Source organism: Aythya ferina (genome assembly GCF_964211825.1).
Source record: "Aythya ferina genome assembly, chromosome: 5".
In the NCBI taxonomy this organism is placed as follows: Eukaryota; Metazoa; Chordata; class Aves; order Anseriformes; family Anatidae; genus Aythya; species Aythya ferina.
Window position 1 is genome coordinate 35,376,739 of NC_140301.1, and position 21,088 is coordinate 35,397,826.

Here is a 21,088-nt window from a genome sequence, read left to right on the forward strand (position 1 = left end):
TAAATTGCCTTGGCTTTGGCTACCGCATTGTTGTGTCTACATATGCATGCAGTCCTCCACAACTGCTCACACTCACCCTTCTACCCACCCACATACACACAAATCACAGTATTTTAAAAAGAAAATAATTCCTTACTACCTAACCACAATGGCAACCCTGCCAACTCAATAGGTTCACCATGCATAAAATATATGGAATATCCCACTACCAAATCCATTAAAATGAACAGTATTTAAAACCATGGTAAGCTTCTGGTTGTTGAGCTGTGTTCTTCATTGTGATTCTGTGCTAGTGTTAACACAATTTGAGTTCACAGAGTTCATGATAAGTCAAGATCATGAAGTACTGCAGACCTAGCAGTACTAGAAGTACTGCAGTACATGCTAATCTGTTCTGGAATGTTGCCTCATCCCATCAGAATAGTCTGTATTTGTGCTGAAGACATAACAAAGGAAACTTCTGCTTTCAGACTAACTGAAAGTATTTTAAATACCCATTGTGCTAGGGATCTCATTTATCATCATTGCGTTCAGGTATCAGTTCCATAAATGCATGCATGTTTCCATATATCATCTAGTCACTGGAGATTTTCGTCTCACCTCTGCTCAGGGAATCCAAGAAATCAGCCAATCATCTCTTATTATTTATTTATTTATTTATTTATTTATTTATTTTCCTTCCTTCTGGTGGGGCTAGCTCTTTCGCTTTAAAACTGGGAATCATGTACTCATATGAACTAATGCCAAATCCCACAGTTGGAGTGCTTTTAAAAGCTGGAACAAGTTAAGATATATGTTTTCTTGTTTATGAAAGAAGTAAAGAATGACAGACAAAGAAGGGAATAGGATAAAGAAATTGCATTTCTGTAATTACCATTACAGAAAGCGTGTATCTGCAAACAGAGTCTTTGCAGAGACTGTGTGATGCCAGCCTTTCTCACAAAATAAAGATAACACTTTAACAATGCTTAGAGAAGCTGAAATGTTTTGCACTGAACAGAACAAACTCATCCTTTGGTGCACACTCCTTAATGAAGCCAGCGTCTAATTACTTTCTCTAATAACCCATTTTCAATAATTAAGTTTGGGTGCAATCATTAACAACTTTCATTACTAATATTGACAGAGGTACAGCATAGTCTATAACACAGGTGTACACATGAGTACATTTCCATATTCACACTGTTAAAAAGTGATTGCAAAAGTGTTGCAAAGTCAAGGAGTCAAAAATAAGAAAAAGTTTTCATTCTAGCTGCTTAGGCACATCCACTATGCAGTTTTGGATTTCATGATTCCATAATGTCTTAGTCACTGCCAAGGATGGATGAGGTACTATAAGAACCAATTATTTGGTTTCTTTTTTATTTAAATTTTTACCAATATAAATGAATTACTGTAGAATAATTATGACAAAGTTCCTTTATTTGTATTCTTTTATTTTAGAGGAAAATTGAGTACCTATTTTTTACTAATTGAGTGCCAGTATTTAGCTAATATTGATGAATTTATTTCACATTATCATTGAAACATTCAAGATGATCAGAGAGGATAATCACCCTCATATTAGCAATGGTGAACAGTGACAGGGAGCCAAGGAATAGTATCTGCTCATTCTGGATGCTCGGGTACTGATTAGTTCCAGAGCATTTTCTGTTATTGTTCTGTTCATTTTTTTCCCAACATAGAATAGGTGCATCTGTGCTCAACATTTCTGCAAACTTGTTACTAGACTTTTTATGCTGGCTAAACCTTCCTGCCTGCCTTGTCCAGCTCATGTGTCCATCAGGTTGGTGGCTGGCCAGCCTGACTGACCAGTCAAGACCAGCGAGGTTGCAACCAGCATGTGATGGGGAGAGGCCCATGACACAAAATGCTGTAACATGAATGAGGTCAGAGCAAAAGCAAGAGCATTCTCATGCTCAGCACGAGAATGAATGAATGAATGAATGAATGAATGAATGAATGAATGAATGAATGGTTTTTATCATAATATACAAAGGGGAGGAACTGAGGCTGCAGTAGATCGTTGGCTCTCTTTTCCTCCCATTTGGTTCAATTTTTCTCACAAATTCCAAGCACAACTGATGCCGTTAGAGCAGATGACTATTATGTCATAGGGCTTTGCCTTACAGGTCAGGGCTAGACGGCCATCCAAAACAGACATTTCCCCATGTTCTTATTTTCCTATAGATCAGACACAGAGATGTGATTTCCAAGAAACCAATCTTCAGCAGGGTGGAAAGTAGCTCGTGCAACAAAATATCTACCAAGCACATGAAAGCTGCGATCTAGCAAAATAGTGCAAGGCAAAGTGGTCAAAGGTGAAAGCTGTGTTGTTTAAAGAAGAGCTAAATTGAAAGTTCATTGAAAAAAAAATAGATTAAATCTTAAAACCTTAAGAATATCAGAATTATTGCTTTGGAAACCTTATTCAATAGGTCCATATTCTAAAAGACTTATTCTATTTTTAGTGCCATTCGAGAGGGGAAAAAAAAAAAAAAAGAGAGAGAGAGAGAAAAGTAGAGAAATCAGTGTCTTAAACACAAATATTTAAAGCTACAAGGAAGTGAAAAGACCGTATTATTATTGGAAATGTCAGAAAACTTAAAAGCTAGGAAGTCTAACCAGTTCCGCATATCATTTTTAACACATCTGTTTATCATTGTCATCAGAAGCTCATCTTCCCATAACTGATAGATTTAAAATTTTCTATTATAAGTCTAATTCAAAAAAAAAAAGAAGAAAGTTAAAACACTTTTCCTTCACAATGAAAACTGATAGGGTGAAGAAATGAAACAAAACCTGGAGTCAAATTTCTGGAGCAGAGTGCAAATGAGAAGATACATTAAAAAATTACAGACTGAAGAAAAAAATAAAATAATAATAATAAAAATATATAATACACACTAGAAAATACACACTTAGGTCAAGAATGAAATTATATTCTTTGCTTTCATACAGAAATCCACAGATTAAACTGTATATTTAAAATCTGAATTAAATCTAAATAACTTTAAAAAGTAGCAAACCTAATTTTGTCTACTGTGTGAACGTATTTCCCATTATGAGATTTCCGTTTCAGTTTTGTACTGATCCCATATATAGTGAGTGAGAATCACATGGCATTTCTTCTTGTACACACAGAAGAAGCTATATCTATAGGTTAGCTGTACCGTTGTAGAGTTATACTGTGAAGAGATCAAGCATTTTTCACTTCAAGAAAGATTTTAACTTCATATCCAATTCTGCTGCATTTCAGGTTTAGTTGTTAAAGAAGGCTATGCACCCATAGTCTAGAAAAACAAGTACCTTAGAGCTTTCCTGGAGGCCAGATAAAACCTGTATTTCATTTTGGTTAATACTTCTATGAGGTATGGAAAAGAATGTTTTGAGAATTTTGGACAGGGAATGGAAATAAAAATCTTCTTATATAATTCCATTTTAATTCTTCAAATTATTATAATTATTATTTACTCTCCTTCATTCTTCATTAATTATTTATTTATTTTTAATAAAACTGTGAATTTTTTGTGAAACTTACAATTCCTTGCTGCAGTTAAGTTTTAAGAGCCCTTGTTGCTGAAAATATCAAAAGAGTTTCTTATCTAGTGTCAGCTTTTGTCTCCTTTTGTTTCCTGATGGTCATGTGTAGGATATTTTCAGAAGTCTAGAGCAAGTCATTGTAAGACTTACTCTTAACTCACCTAGACAGGATCTCTTTCTCACAAAATGCAAAACAAAAAAGTAGCCATTACTTTTTTTCACATAAAGGTGGAAATTCCTATCCTCACATAAGGTGGAAAATAAATAAATCTTTTACATTTAGTATTAAGGCTTTTTAAGTTGCGATGATCTATATTACTCCTGCTGTGGAAATAGCTGTACTGGTATGATGTTGGATCAGCACAGCTAAATTCCCCTTTTCAACTAAATTCCCCTTTTCAACAAATCTCAGCCTCCTGAGATTCTAATTACATTTCAAATCTTCCTGGACTAATTTACTATGAGAAATTTCCTGTACTTTTTTTTTTTTTTCCCTCCATAGAGCAGTCCTTGTGAATTAAAAGTAACACTTAGAAGCAACATTACGCCACATAAAATGAAAAGTATTATTAATATTTTATTGTTTCTATTTATCAGTATTTAATATTAACATTTAATATTTTGCTAACTGCAGTTTTGACCAATGCTAATAGTAGCACGAGTACAAAAAAGCAGAAAGCACACAATTTCTATGTCTAAAAATAACATACTTTCTAACTTAAAGGTAAATAGTTTTGATTATCTTTATAATGCTCTTTAAAGGGATCTTTTCTCAAAAATTGTCTGTGGCAAATACATGCTTATCAGAGTTTGACCGCAATAATATACTAGATGGTGCAAGAAAAGATTGCCAGGGAAAGAAATAAAACCTATTTTCACTGTGTTGTTTAAATTATTGTGAACTTCTAACAGCTTCTTTTCTCTGACAGACCTGATTAGCTCAGGGGAAGACACTAAGAGGGATATAAAAATGTGTGGAGGGAAGGCATCACGGAGGATCCACCCCCGCACTCTCAGAAAGAAGCTGTGTCTATCAAAGGAGCTCCCTTGCTGTCTGGGCAGCATATGAGTAAACATAACACCGGTCACAAAACTCGTGGGAAAGAAAACACAAAATGTTTGAAAACCTGGCACTCAACAGCATGAGACTCATCGATTTCACCAGAGGTATGTGGTACAGGGGTCAGGAAACAAGAGGCTCAAAGCTGCTCCCCACACCACTATGAAGAAGACTGTAAGAAAAAAAAAAAAAGATATATATTCAAAGCAATTATTTTGATCATTCACTTCCTAGGAGTTGTCTTTTCAAGTCAGGAAAAAAAAAAAAAAAAGCCACAGGAAAAACTTTGGGCTAGCTATACAATTGCATGGAAGTTGTAGCCTTTTAAAATTCATCATATAATTCATCATATAATTATATAGCATTTTTACAGTTCCACAGTCTTTCACCATTTAGAAGTCCATTAATTAAGACTTCTGTCACTACTTATAATTCTGTTTTCAAAAGAGGCATTCACTTCAAATTTTCTAGCAAATCTTAGCAAGGAATTCATTGCTGTCTGAATTAAGACACTTGTGGCAAATTCCTGTATGTAGCAAAGAAAGGAAACATAACTGAAAGTTTGGGGTGTATACGTATAATTTTGACCAAATTTTTCAAGCAGAATGTTCAGATGGAATCCACAACTGTAGTGTTTTTGTTTGTTTATCTTTTTTTTTTTCTTTCTCTTAATAAACAAAACAAAACAGTGACTTTCTAACAGGATTTTCATATAGGATTTCAGCAATTTGTTGAGAAGGATAAACCTGGGCCTTATGCTGGAAAGATAAAATCTTTGACAACAATAATCTTTGATGTGTAACATCAAATGGCTGAAGTCAAAGCTTTAACTGAGCCAATGTTTCAAGTACGTGTCTAAAAGCAGATATTTTCTGGTTTTTACTAATGAAACTTCTTATTGATACCAAAGGAATAGTGTCTACTTATGAACTTGGCCCCAGGTTTGAAAAGCAGACCTTTGCAGTGGAGTTTTATTGTATTAACTCTCCCTGTAATGTACTGATATATTAATATCAATGTAGCTGTCTAAGTTGAGATTTTACATGGTTGGATAGTAAATTACAAGTATATTTCAGCTTTTTGAATAAGCTTTCCAGCATCCAGACATTTTGTCTGAAGATGTCTGTAATGATCACACAGGTGTAAAACAAAAATGAATGCCAGAAGACACATAATTAAGTGTATAATTAGTGTAGATTTAAGTGTCTATTTTGGAAATTATATCATGACAACAAAATAACATTGTGAATTGTATTGAATGTACATTGAGAACACTTTTATGAATAACTTATTTTTCAAGTTTCTTATTTTTCAAGTTTCTCTTTTTGGATCTCCTTCTGCCTAGATCGTCTGAAGTTAAGAATCCAAAATTAAGAAATGAAAAGGAAATGTTTCATTTTTGTCTGTTTCCCTTAGCATAATAAAGAATCGGGTATATTTCTTTGCAAAATTTAAGCAAATGTCTCCACAAACCATAACAATAAAATATCAGAACAACAACAACAAAAAAAATGTTGATTTCAGCTCTGTTCTTAAAGAGATATTGTCTCCAAGGCAAAAGAAAATTAAAAAGCAACAGAAAGATAATAATACTTACACGTCTGCTGTCAACCTCAATAGACACAGTCTTAGGTAAGATTTTGCCTAAAAGAACCAAGAATGTCCTAAAATGCAGTCCAAATCCAAACAGAGGACGTTTGTCAATACATTAGCTACATTTTGTGAGAACTGTGACAATTCAACAAAAAACACAGGTGCAAAAAAGCCCTGAAAAGAATGAAAAAAAAAAAATAAAATGATAATAATAATTAAGTAATCCATACATAAATAATACATAGCTAAACTGACAAAAGACCTGATCTTGGCATGGTTATACCAATAACACTGTCCTTGCCTGCTCCTGTCAGAGAGCTCAAATCTGGCAAAAAAGGTGTAATTCCACAAAGGATAGTCTTACAGACAAAAAGTCTCTAGTATTGAGACTATACTACACTATAATGAACATACTTATAAAGCAGTGGTTGCATTAGTATATTAATTAAAAATATTTCCTATCTCCTATCCAACATCTTTCACACCACTTCTATTTAGGATACAGAACTCTAAGGATAAAAATATTAAGACTTTACTAAAGCTAAGGGAGGCATTTGACTTTATGCCTCAAATACCTTCATGATAATGCTATGACACACAGTTACACCCACATGATCACATTGCATAAGAATGTTACTGGATTTTATCTTAATTATTTCTCAATCTCATATTGAATAGGACTTTGCACAATAGAATTGTAGAGTTTTATGCAAATGTCTTCTACCCACCCACACAAAAATTTGAATTAAAATGTGTTGAGAGCCAGACATGCTATTTACAAAATATCAAGCTTATGAGATATATGTAGATCAAACACTTCTCTTAAACTAGACATCCAACAAAGACAACAAGAAGTGATAAAATGATTCTAATAAGCTTCCAAAACACAACCCTGCAGTTATCAAAAGTGATATTACCTGTACAGTAATTAACGTACTTAATTTATTCAAGCAGTTCAAGATTTGCAAATAAGACTAATGTCTGACTAAAAGTGGAGCCCCAGAGGCAAAATGAAATAATCAGATGCTAAGAAAAAATAATAGCCGTACATGGAAATGTTAAAAACCTCCTACAAAATACATATGACATATTCTAGTAGGAGAGTATGTATGACATGGAGAGTAGAGCTCAATGTTCTTAGTGTTGTCTCCAGACAGTACTAATTTGTCTCCAATTAGTAGAAAATGTAGTGCAACTGACTGAACAGACTAGTTGTCACAGGAATATTGTCTCCACCTGTGATCTTGCCACAGAAATCTGTTCCTTGTGCTATCTTGCTCTCAAAAAAAAAAAAAAAAAAAATGTAGTGACTTGTCTGCTTGTCATGTACTCAATCTTTTTTCTTTTTCTTTTAGTAGAACATCATTTGTGAGAACATGCATTAGTTTAGACACCTCTTCAACCACGTTAGATGCCACTACAGAGGAGAGGATTTGTAGCTGCTTTGGTGGAAATAATAATGAAGTAATTGAAACTGATTATAATACTGTACTTAAGCCACTTGCAACAGTCTGCAAGGCTCTTCATGAGAATTATATACTGAGAAAAGAGTAATGAACTCTTCTCAACTTTTTTTTTTTTTTCCAGGCAGCTGGTTAATGCCCTAATCTTTAATAGGAAAATGTTTTCTACACCATTGTAAGAGTAGGTAATTGTTTCCTTACGAGTTTTTTCATTATATCTTTCTGATGCCTTTACAGTTCTATGTGAGTAACCCTCAGCAATGCAGAAAAAGAAGCCACAGTTTCTGAAGGACAATGGTGGATAGTTGTATTGAGGTGATTCTTTCTCTCTCCCTCTTGCTAAGCTGTAGTTTAAAGATCAGGAAGTTGAAAGAATGTTAACAACTCAAAAGGGAAAACACTTCAAAAAAACAAATGAAAGGAAAGACAGCAATTGTACTCAGATCACCTTGTGAGTCCCCAGCCCTTCAGCTGCATGGAACATAGAGGGGGCAAGGAAGGACTTGTCTAACTCAAGTGGCACAATGCTAAAACTCACTTCTAGGGCAAGTACCTGGTCACACCAAACAGGTCATAACCACTTCTCCAGCAAACCTTGCAAAATCAACTTGGTAAAGTAAGGGTTAAATGCCAGATACTGGAAAATGAAAGGCTCATAACAAATAATTGGAAAGTTGTGAGAGATAAGTATTTAAGGAAAGAAACAAAGGCTAAATGTGTTTCCATTTCATGCTAAATGGCAGCTTATATTGCATTATTTGGCAGTGGTGCAGCAGTAAGACAGCAGTCTGAGAATGAAATATTTGAAGCTTTATCTTTGTCATTAACTAGGTGTGGGTTATGTTATAGGCAGGTTGCTGAGATTCTTCAGATGTAAATTAATACCATTTACTTATTTATTGTAGACTGTTATAAATGAGGTCTCAATCTGAATTTTGTAATATTTATAAAACAAATATTTCTAAAAGGTATAAAAGCTCTAAAAGCTATAAAAAGTATAAAAGACAAGTAAACAGTGCTGGGTGTGTGGGGAGTCTATGCTCCACCAACACGCACACACGAACATCAAACATTCTAAATGTATAGAACATTGCTTTACATACTAAACCCGAGTACGCCTATACATATTCACGATCAGAAAAGGTAACAAACAATCCTTTAAGTTCCATGACTTAACAGTCTCCATTTTCCATTCCTTTTCTTGATTACAAACAACACTCTCCATTTTCCATTCCTTTTGAACAATATGTCTCGCTTTAAGTTGTCAAGCAACTCGGTCTTCGGGCCTTATGTATCCCGTTCTTCCCAGGTTGAAGAAAAGCATATCCACCTCCTTTTCAAGGCCAGTAAGGCCTGGGTCAAAAGGCACGTCCAGGTCAGCAGGGGGCGTAACAGCAAAAGCCTTCGATGGCTGTAGCAGCAGAGGGGCCCATGGCGTAGCAGTCGGATCAGTAAAGGAGCCCGCAGCTCCCTCACTGTCTGGCAAACCACACGTTTCTGACTGTGGTCCCACAGGGCTCTTTTAAGTTCTCAGAGACTGCTCGCCAGGTGCCGAGCAATCCCACCGCAACCTTGTCATTTTTAGTTGCAGAGTCCCACACCTTGACCTCAATTTGGTCCCATATTTCAGGATCATAAACTGTCCGATTGTTAAGAAGGAGAATAAGCTGTAAGGTTACCAGGACAGTCTTTGTTTCTAAGGACGTATGATTCCCCATAATGTGCAACTGCTTACCAACCAGGGGCAGTTGTGTGCACAGGTCCGCTTCTCTCAGCGTGAGCTTCTTTCCAGCTCCAGTGCTGCCTATTTCCAGCGACTTTCAGTACGAGCTTCTCTGAGTAGTTTGCCGAATTTGGCCGAACCCATCTTCATGAGGCAATCAAAGTGCCTGTTCCCGTCCTGGTCTCCGTTCTGCTAGCTTGTTCCTCCTCACTCCTTTTTCCTGCTTCTTTATTGATCATAACTTCATCACATCGTGTTGCCTTCCTTTTGCTTTTTTTTTTTTTTTTTTTTTTTTCCTTCTCCTTTCTTGAGGGCAGGCTCCCCTCTTATACCCTTCTCTCCACAGCAGTTCTTTTCAAAACAACTTTTCATCGGTCAAACAACTTTGAATGTAACAACAACAGCAAACACCCAGAAACTTCCATGCCTTAACGGCTGGAGAACAAGCAACCCATCTGGAGAACAAGAAACCGGAGACTGCATGGAGTCTCCTGAATCACCCTTCTTTGTTCTCTCTAAACTTTTTTACGTTCCTGATGGCCTCATCGTTAAGAGTCTAATGTTGTCTCGGCCACGGGGCTTTCCAACCCCCATGGCCACATTCCCAAATCTCCCCTTTCTTTATTAATATCAACCATTTTCTCGACACGAATTACCACTCCATATATAACATAGACTATATAATCTTTATCAATGAAACATGAAACATTAAGTCATCCTGACTATTTCTTAATTTTTTCCTCTTACTGTCTGGGATACCATGGAAAGAAATAATATGTTGGAAATTTAGATGAAGTTTAGTGAGTTTTCTCAGTGAGTTTAGAAATTTATTACCCCTGTCATCAAGTAAAGGCTCGGTAATATTATGTTTTGATTTCATAAAAAAGACAGGTTTTTTAATTTAATATTTTCATTGGAAAATTAGATTCGATTTTACTTTTTTATAGCCCTAGTTTTATGTCACTTGTTAAATAATTGTTTGATCGTTACCCTATACCTTCAGTTGTTGCTTTCATCAAGTGGAAAAGGAACTTCTAACCTTTATTATAAAGTCTTGCTCTGAGGTACTTGGTAAAGTCACTTGACATTCTTCTGCCTCAGTTTTCTTAATTTAAAACATGTTTGTTAAGGGTTATCAACCTATATTAATTACTCAAATCTCTACCTCCTTAATAGACACTGTCTTGCAAGGTTTTGCTTTTTATAAATCATCACTTCTCATTGAAAATATATTGTCACAACACTTCGGATCTGTTCTAGTTAATATATCACCAGCAGAGACAAACATACTTTTCCTAGATACACATAAATAACATATGTTATTTTTCAATTTGATATGCTTACAGCTATAGGCCAAATAAATCAAAATACCCTACTCACATATACAATTTATGTTAGCAGATAGCTTTATTTTATTTTATTTTATTTTATTTTATTTTATTTTATTTTATTTTATTTTATTTTATTTTATTTATTTTATTTTTATTTTTTACATTTGTTTAAAAGACTGACAAAATATAACCCCTGAAAATCAAAGTCTTCTTATCAGATTGTGTGCTTATTTGGTTTGTTTTTGTTTCTTGATTTTGCAACTCTTGCTACTGCCATGCACAGCAGGAAATTCAGCTGAACTCAAAGACTAAGCAGTGGCTTTAGAATACTTTAGTCAGAGCCAAGTCCTGAGTTAGAGGGCAAGTCAGCTAAAATAAGGAAGGTGAAAAATCATAACAGTATAAAAATACTTCATATCTTTCCTATCATAAAGGACACTTCATTCAGTTGTTAATTCATTCAGTGATTTATGTATTTTTTATTATTTTTAAAGAAAGGAATCATGGAGGGAGCTTGCTAGCTGCAGAATAAACAGAGCTAATTCTGTTTTGGGTGCATACATGTACGTGTGGTTCCTATTTGACTCAGAGGAGGCCTGAGGCCACAGTTGGGCCCTCAGTGATTTGTGACAGCTGGTGAACTCTCTAAGCAGAAATCAAGGGCTTTGGGTAAGCATCTCAGATTCTTGCCTGGGAAGATGCAAGGGCTTTGTTATAACTTGTATTTCAGCAACCTTTACCTGTCATTAAACCTTATATAAACACAGAAAGTGTGACAATGGGATAAAAGTATTAAACAATTGTAGGCACAGATGCACAAAGGTTGTTGACTCTGCGTGCTGGTTGTTGTCATCTCCCTTTAACAAGACATGCAGCCCAGCCTGACATATGAACATGGTGGAAAGGAAAATAGCTGACGGTACATTGCATCAGAATGATCAACCCAAAGGACATGTGAATATGACACACTAACTTTTGCAGAGAAAGACCTTCAACTTGACATCACCATGCTATAATATTATCAGTTTGTTGTTGTACTATACCAAGATAATTCAATGGTCCTCCATAAAAAGAGTTTATGCTAAAATAAATATGTTTTAGAAATGAGAAACTCTTAAAATTAATAGATGTGGTATATAGACCTGTGCCTGGTTTTAGATGACCCTTCTAATGACAGCACAGAGCACTTTGGAAGCAAATTTGTATGTTTTAAACATTGACTAGGAACAGGTACACAGATTTGCAGACATAATTTTTACCAGAAGTTTTATGCAAGCATGTGAACCCACATCCCAGCAAATGCTCTCTTGAGCTGTATGATTTGACTAAAATTTCAAGCATTCAGTAAAAGGATAACTTGGCCATCTGCAGTGGGATATTCTCATGTTAACTCCCAGAAGAGTAGTGTTAAATTGATGTTACGAGTTTTGTACTGCACCCACAGTACTAGTTCTGATGCCAATTGCATGCAGGTGGATTATAATGTATGATATTGATCTGAAGGATTTTTTTTTCCTTCAGCTGTATCTTAGCTTCTAGCCTTGATCTTAAAAGTTAAGATGGATGTTAGGCATTATTATCTAGCAGAAAGGGTAAAAAATCAATTTTATCTCCTGGTGCTCCAGTCCCTCATCTTCCAGTACTCAAGCAGTGGGGCTGTAACAACCGTCAGCATAAAATCATTTATTAGATGATGTTATGACAACTTCTGGCAGATGAATATATTATGGTATGTACCTTCATGCTCCTGAAATCAACTTTCTGATTAAAGATACGAAAAGAGCACAGCAACCAATCAACTGTTCTTAATGTAGTAATAATTTCATGAAGCACTGCACTGCGGAAGGAAGGTAGTAAGATATAAGAAAAACCTATGTGTAAGCCATGCATTTTCCAAGACTGATGGTAATAGATGGTTGTTACTCATTATACTTTATGGATTTTAAAGGTGACCTGAACAGACAAAAAAGGACAGTTTCAAAAATTTTTGCTTTTTACTTTAAAAAAGTAATGAAATCAAAGTAAAGATTCTGATCTTTACTAACAGTGTGCTGAGTTACCAGAAAAGCTAATCAAAAAAGTTATCAAAAAAGCTGTAATTTTTGATCAACTTCTTTGGAGGACTTCCTTATGCTTTGGGATTTCAAAGTAAAAGATTGTCTTCCCACCCTGTCTTCAGGGCAAAATTCAGCTTTAGTTGAAGATTTGTGTCAGTATCCCCTGGTCTTTCCTAACCTTTTAAACCTCATTAGTCCTTTCCTCCCATGTTGTCTGTAATTCAGTTTGCTAAATGCAGGTGTCATTCAGCTTTCCATTAGTCCAGTAAATCATTTGATGGTTGATTATTTTACACAGGTAATGCAGATCAGGATCCTTGCAAGATCATCGCTACTGAAAGCAACATTGAACTGTTAGTATATCTTTATCATGTCGATGATTCTGTGCTCATATATAATAATTTCTCGTACGATACTGTCTACACAATATAGATAAAAATGTAACAGAGCAAGTTAACAAGCTCCACTAGCACTATTTATGCAATCAATTTATTCCATTAAATAAAAGATATTATGCAGACTGTTGACCTACCAAAGAAGCTGGATAAGGTAAAGATTATAAAATACACATTATTCTGATCTTTCTTAAAACAATATAGTCAGGGATATTTCTATTTAAATGTGCCAAATTTTATACTTACTAAAGCTCACTGAATGACACTGTAAATGACTACATATAATGAAATCATCAGAGGATTAGTGTTCTGCATATTTTATAAGATGGTACTAAAATGATAGTAAGATACAACCTATCTCCCTTAACTTTCAAATAGAATTCAATCTATTTTTGGCAGTTTCAACATTGCTATCAAAAACTGAGCCAGAAATCATGAGATTAGATTAAACATCATGTAGTGTAAAATAAATTCTATCTATTTATTTTCACATTTCTTTCCACTTTACTTTCTTGTTTCTGAACATTCAAGGTTATTAGAGAAAAGAATTGAAAAAGATATATATATATATATATATAAGACAGATGATATAGCTGGGGAAAATAACAGCAAAGCTAGGAGTAGTAGAAGTAAATAATTAAAACAGCCAACATTATAATGATTTGACTCTATGACTCAAAAACTATAAAGAATTAAATATTTATTAATTAAATTAAATATTGTAATACATGCAGAGACATCTACATTCAGCTTGTATGTAGAAAGCTTTCTGACTTTCATTTCCTGTTTAAAATCAATATATTCTAATGTTCTTTGGAAGAATAATCTTAAATCTATTGGTGTATGGTCATGCATAATTAAATATATTTTTCAAAATTATATTTAATTTTGAAATTAAGTATATCTGTTTGTTGAGTGGTTTCAGTCAAGATACCTCACAGAAATTCTGACAGAAAAAAAAATAATTAAAAAAGCTTTTCTTATATTTTACATTAACACATATAACAGTTACATTAACAAGGTCAGAAATATAAATCTCTGTTGATGTTGATTTCAACAACAAATATAAAATCAATAGGTTGATTTTATATTGATTCATGTACATTTTTGAGCATTTCCTTTTAATTTCTGTCAAGGTATCCTGCTTAACATAAACAGTCTCTGAGATCAAGTAGGTAAATAAAACCTTTATGTAACTGTCTATTTTTGGCTGTTCCTTTTTGTGCCCCAAGATTTTAAAATAATTTTTTTTTTCTTTAAGAAATGAAAAACAGGAGCTTTAGCAGCATGGTATACATTATTGCAATACATGGTAACTAAATATAATAAGCCCACTCTTTGTAATAATGTTTATACATGTGACAATACATCAATGAAAATTATTCACTTGTGAGCTCTTAATATAAAGGCTGGCACTGAAGCCAATTGAAATCCCTAAAGGTAATTCTATACCTCTGAAAATAATATTTTGTTGTGCATCACATTCTATGTTTATCATGAAAACAGCACCAAGTAACAAAATAACACATAATGTTTTACTTCCTTCTATGCTGTTGACATGCTATCTTTCATTTTGAAGGATAAAACACACAAGCACACATACAAACTGTGCTTGGAAAGGAAAACTCCTCTAGGGTTGTTATGTACAGGTACTACGATGATAAACCTGCTTTTCTGATGGTGTTGACATCCCTTCTCTTCTCATCTGTTTGGGATTCAATTCTGCTCTGCTCTACTCTCCTCTGCCTCATGTCTCTCAGTCACAGTGAGTTCAAAGTTGCTGATGACACCAAGCTCTGTAGTGTGGTTGACACACTGGAGGGAAGGGATGCCAGCCGAGAGACCTTGACGGGCTTGAGAGGTGGGCCGGTGTGAACTTCATGAAGCTCAACAAGGCCAAGTGCAAGGTGCTGCATCTGGTCTGGGGCAATCCCAAGCACAAATGTAGGCTGGGCAGAGAATGTATTGAAAACAGCTCTGAGGAGAAGGACCCGAGGGCTGGAGGATGAGAAGCTCATCATGACCTAGCAATGTGCACTTGTGGCTCAGAAAGCCAACCATATCCTGGGCTGTATCAGAAGAAGCACGTCCATCAGGTCAAGGGAGGTGATTCTCCCACTCTACTCTGTTATTGTGAGACCCCACCTGGAGTACTGTGTTCAGCTCTGGGGGCTCCAGCACAAGAAGGACATGGACTTATTAGAATGAGTGCACATGAAGATGATCAGAGGGCTGGAGCACCTTTCCTATGAAGACAGGCTGAGAGAGTTGGGGGTTGTTCGACCTGGAGAAGAGAAGGCTCCACATTGTATTGGCCTTCCAAAAAGGGCCTACAGGATCTGGGGATAAACTCTTTGTCAGTGATAGGACAATGAGTAAATGTTTTAAACTAAAAGAGGGTAGATTTAGATTAGATATTGTGAAGAATTTCTTTACTCAGAAGGTTGTGAGGCACTGGAAGAGGTTGACCAGAGAAGCCGTGGATGCCCTATCCCTGGAAGTGCTGGGTTGGATGGGTCTTTGAGCAACCTGGTCTAGTGGGAGGTGTACCTGCCAATGGCAGAGGGTTGGAATTAGATGATCTTTAAGGTTTCATCCAATCTAAACCATTCTGTGATTACATGATGCTACATCTGGACAAGGGATAGTGAATTGAGATTATTTTCTAAACTTCCATCTATTTTGAAGAATGGACAGAGAACTTGGGCTGTAATAGCAGATACTACTGTTTTGTTCCAGTGAGAACATGTCCCAGTGTATTCCTATACAGGTAAACGAATCCAAATACTTAGAAGAGCAATGCTATCCCAAAGAGAAATTTGTTTAATCCTCATCTTTAGTTAGATATTACTCAGATCTTCAGTGGCACAACAGTTTCTTGTTGCAAAAAGAATGTCATTGATAAATTAGTTTGGTATCTAACCAAAAAACGTTGGCATTCATAAAAATCCAAGAAAAAAAAGAACAAACTAAGTGTGACAGCAGGTTTCAATTCATTCCCCATGTCCACAAAACTAAAATTTTCATAAAAAAGAAATGTGGCTGATCTATACTAACAACAACCTTCCAGATTTAGATCTATTTTTTACCTTTAGATCTATTATTTACCTTCAGTCAAACTGTAGATTATGTGTCATATGCATTGTATTGTTATTTTTAAATTGTCTGTCAGAATAAGTAAATAAAAAGAATGTAAATCAGGAAGATTGCATAGAAATTCAGTATAAAATTAATTGCATCAGGTTAATGTATTTGTGTGTATTTAAAGTTGTGGATTTCTGCAGAGCATAATTCAAGGTAGGACTTAAAAACAACATTAAACAGCTGTCATAAAGCTGAGGGAGACTAATATCAGAAGAATGATAACTGAAAATACAGAAAACACAACATATCAATCATATCAAGAAATCAGAGACTTTTTTTGTTCTTTTTTAAATATGTTTCTGTGTGGACTGCTTGCCACACACATTTGTGGAGTGGTAGTTTTGGATCTGATTTTCTTTTTTTTTCTTTTTTCTTTTTTTATTATTTTTTATTTTTTCCCTTGGGAAAGCACTGCTTTTCTTAAAAGGATTGTTTTGTCTGAAGTGGTTTTTGTTGTTGTTGTTGTTTTGTTTGTTTTTTGTTTTGGTTGGTTGATTGGTTGTTTTTTGTTTTGTTTTGAGCTTATATTTTTATTTTATCTTACAATGTTCAGTTCTAGTACATAGGGTGGTATGTATTATTTAGGTCTGAACAGTTTAAAATTTTTCCTTGAAAGGGAATGTCTGGACTGACCTGCCCTGTAGCTACATTACCCCTTAATCTATATTTCTTCTATCTCAAGAGAAAAGCATTGCTTTTCAGGATTTTGTACTTTATAAATAATTTATTTCAGATAATGTTCAAGAAAACTGAGCATATTAATTAAAAGGGCATAATGGAAACAGTTGTACAATGTTATTCAATTTAAACAACTACTGCAACCTGGATATTCTAAGGAATATAGGCCTATTTCACACATTATGAGCCTAAGCTCTGCTTTCTACAACATGTAGGCAATTAGATGAAAAGAGCCTGTTGCAAAGGGCAAACTCTAGGAGGGTGCACATTCCCCAGATCTCCTCAGCTTCAGTGGAATTACATCTCCTGAAGTCCAAAGCAATTCTGAACTCTTGAAAACACCTGCTTGTGAGTTATTTTTTCAGCTCATGTCTGAGCTGCTTCACTTCTGCGACAGCCTTGTGATGAGGGAACAAAAATAAACCAAAATGATAAACTTCAAAATGATAAGTTATGTAAATGTCACACATGTAGAGTAATATGTTGTTCCTGAGAAATAATATTGTCAAGCATACTTTTGGGCATGTCTACATGTGCTCATAACACTGCTCTTTTCACTGTTGTTTGGATTGAATATTACTGCCACCTAAAATCCACCTCCTGTGAGGAGCTTCAAAAATCCTTCCATTAAGGTTCAGAAACTGAAAGCTTCACTTTGTTGTGGTTTAACCCAGCTGGCAGGTGAGCACCACTCCCCCTTCCCTCCCCCCCCTCCCCGCCCCTGCCTCCCCACTCTGTGGGATGGGGGAGAGAACTGAAGAAAAAAAAAAGTGAAAGCTTGTGAGTTGAGGTAAAGACAGTTTATTAGGACAGAAAATAAAGGAAAGTAATAATAATAATAATGATAATAGTACTACCACTAATAATGTGTACAAAACAAGTGATGCACAATGCAATTACTTGCCACCCACTGACTGATACAGCACTTCTTCTCTGCCGCTCCTTCTCGGTCACTCTCGTCCCCTGTGCTGTGGGGTCCCACCCATGGGATGCAGTCCTTGATGAACTGATCCGGCGTGGGCTTCCCACAGGCAGCAGCTCTTTCAGAACTGCTCCAGATATGGGTCTGTACCATGGGGTCCATCCCTCAGGAGAAAACTGCTCCAACCTGGCTCCCCTACGGGCAGCAGCTCCTGCCGGGTCACCTGCTCCTGCATGGGCTCCTCTCCACGGGCTACAGGTCCGGCCCAGAATCTGCTCCGGCAGGGGTCTTCCACAGGCGGCAGCCTCCGTCGGTGCAGGGCCATCTGCTCCACCATGGTCTCCTCCACGGGCTGCAGCGTGGAACCCTGCTCCACCGTGGTACTCCATGGGCTGCAGGGGGACATCCTGCTTCACCATGGTCCTCACCACAGGCCACAGGGGACTTCTGCTCTGGCGCCTGGAGCACCTCTCCCCCTCCCTCTACACTGACCTTGGCACCTGCAGGCTGTTTCTCACTCCCTTGACTCTCCCGGCTGCTGTCTGGCGCAGCGTTTTTTTCCCTGTCTTAAATATGCTCTCACAGAGGCGCAAACAACATCGCTTATTGGCTCAGATCTGGAAAACAATGGGGCCCTTCCCAAACATGGGGCAGCTTCTAGATCTTTCTCACAGAAACCACCCCTATAGCCCCCTGCTACCAAAACCTTGCCACGTAAACCCACTACACTATTCTGTGTCTATTTCTTCTGCCTCTCTTTCTGATAGGCATAGCAAGAATTTAAGTTGCAATCCAGAACAATACAGTGCTTTCCCATTCAAGGTGACTGCAAATTTAGTTCTTCCTGGCAGCATAAATTATTCACCTCTCAAGTTTTCCTTCTGACACTGAAATAGGTTGCACAAGAAAATGAGTCTAGCAGCCTTGAAATGGAAACAAATTGTAAAGAAGGGGTAGCAAAGCATCTAAACACTTCTGCCACATCTTGTTAGCAGATGGAATCTGTAATACCAGTCACTAGTGCTTGCAACTCCAGTGCAGTTAAGGGAAAGGAAGCATTCATCAAGCCATTCATTTCTCATTCTTCAATAAGAGGGCTGTTTACATCATGTCAGCAAATGATTACCCTTTGCTGCTGTTGTTGTGCTACCTATCGGAAAAGGTGAAGAGGTTATGTTTTGATATCCCATGGAGGTGTTGATTAAGGAAACAAAGGAAGCTAGTTCTTAACACCCAAGAACAAGAAAATTTGTTTTTGAATATATGCATTTCACCACTGTTGAAGATGACTGTTTTTTCTTCCTCAGAGATTTAGTTGAATATCTAGGTTTAGAGAAGTGTTTAGAAAATTATTCTGTACGTATGTAAAACAGAAAACAGTATATTCATTTAGGATTACGGACCTACATGACCTTCTTTGTTTCCTTCTAAATCATTCTGCAAACAATTCAAACCTTCACCTGCGTGATGACTTTATTTTACTTTCCTTAAGATTTAAAAATCTAGTAGACCTTCAGTGCCTTTTCTATCTTAGATGATGAATTCAGTTATATATATATATATGTATCTGTAAAAAGCATACATTCTTATTGTATGGTAAACTGAATTTTAGGATCTCAGGAATGTTGCTTAGTAAGTGGTTATTATATTACACAGTTTATATTCTTCCTTCTCATTTATATTTATCTCTAGTCCAAAAGAGACTTCATCCTTTCTAGAAGTGGCAAAATTCTACCAAGTGTATTGCATACAACCTCTTTCAGTTCAACTATCTACATTTTAATTGACTGTTTCCAGCTTTTTTACCATGCTTTTTGAAGTATGACTGCCTTTCCTTGTTATCCTCTGAAAGTTGTACACAAGTAACCAATACTCCCTTAGTTCTGCCCCAATATCTTCTTCCTGTCTGTGCACTTGAGTGAATCCTACAAAAAGAAGCATCTGCTAGAACTGAAATTCACTTGTCCTTAGTTATGCTCTACAGGGCAATGCTGGATTCTGTATTGCTTCTGTTCCCAGACACAGTCCCTGAAGAAGTTAACCTGCACTTGAGAGCTCAAATATGATAAATACATATACATTTATCTCAGTGAATATTGGAGGTGAAATACAGCTACTTTGAATGTTTATAATGATAAAACTATCTCAGTTTTATATTCAAAGAAAATGAGAAGCCGCATCTCATACACATAATTAAACCAAAATTTATATTTTGGTTTAGAAAAAAAAATAAAGAAAGAAAGGATAAAAAAAAACCTTCATCTCAGATTTTTCTCTTTATTTTTACCTATAACAAATTTATTTATAATGAAAAATTAAATTTATTATAACGAAAAGTGCAGCCATCATTTTTGAGGCTTTTGGGACATCAATGACTGTAATTACTGTGTCTGCCTACAACTAGAGCACTCTAGATATTTCTACAATGTTTTTATTCTGAAGAATGTAACTGGAAAAAAATGTATATGACGAATTTATCATATTGATGAAACAGGGCAGAACAGAGTATATGACTATATAGCAATACAGGCAGAGCTGTATTGACTACCACTGACTATCATAGCTGGCTGATATACCCATGAAGGAATATGGACAACGAGGAGACATAAGGACTCTGGTATGCCATGTAGTTCTGTTTTACCTATATAGCTGAGTAACTTCCCATTTCACAACTTCAGTCAGCCCTAGTAATTTTGCAGGTGACAATCCTCCACCCCCGATCACTAATAGGAGACACTAATGACAGAATGGAAAACCTAACCTACCATTAAAGGCATACCTTTAAAACGGTGTGAAAAATGTTAACCAGAAATATAGTGTGTTGATGAGTTATCTGCCTGCCATAAAAGCTTTTTGTCTTTTGTTTTCTTTATATATTTCTTATATATTTCTTTATATATTTCTTATATATTTCTTTACCTGTCTGTTATTTGACTTAACATGATATACAAAACACTGTTTAAAGAATCTGAACCTTGAAACAACCCATCTGACATACCCATAGCACTTTGACTGAGCATGATTGTAGACATGGTATACAGAGTGGAACAGGCATGTTAAGCATGAAAATGTCTGCTTTTACAGCAATACTCTAACCCCTGTTAGCCATAAAAATTTTGAACAACTGGAAAATGTGCAATCAGCTTGTCATTAATACAATACAACACTACTTTTCTTAT

General features: G+C 35.9%; 1 long non-coding RNA gene across 1 annotated transcript in view; it reads right to left on the reverse strand.

The window, feature by feature from the left end:
• Positions 1–18,453, reverse strand: part of LOC311437163 — a 50,829-nt gene extending 32,376 nt beyond the window's left edge. The window contains exon 1 of the long non-coding RNA XR_014693336.1: positions 18,133–18,453. This is a non-coding gene — a long non-coding RNA (uncharacterized lncRNA). The remainder of the gene's footprint in view (positions 1–18,132) is intronic.
• Between the last annotated feature and the right edge of the window lie 2,635 nt (positions 18,454–21,088).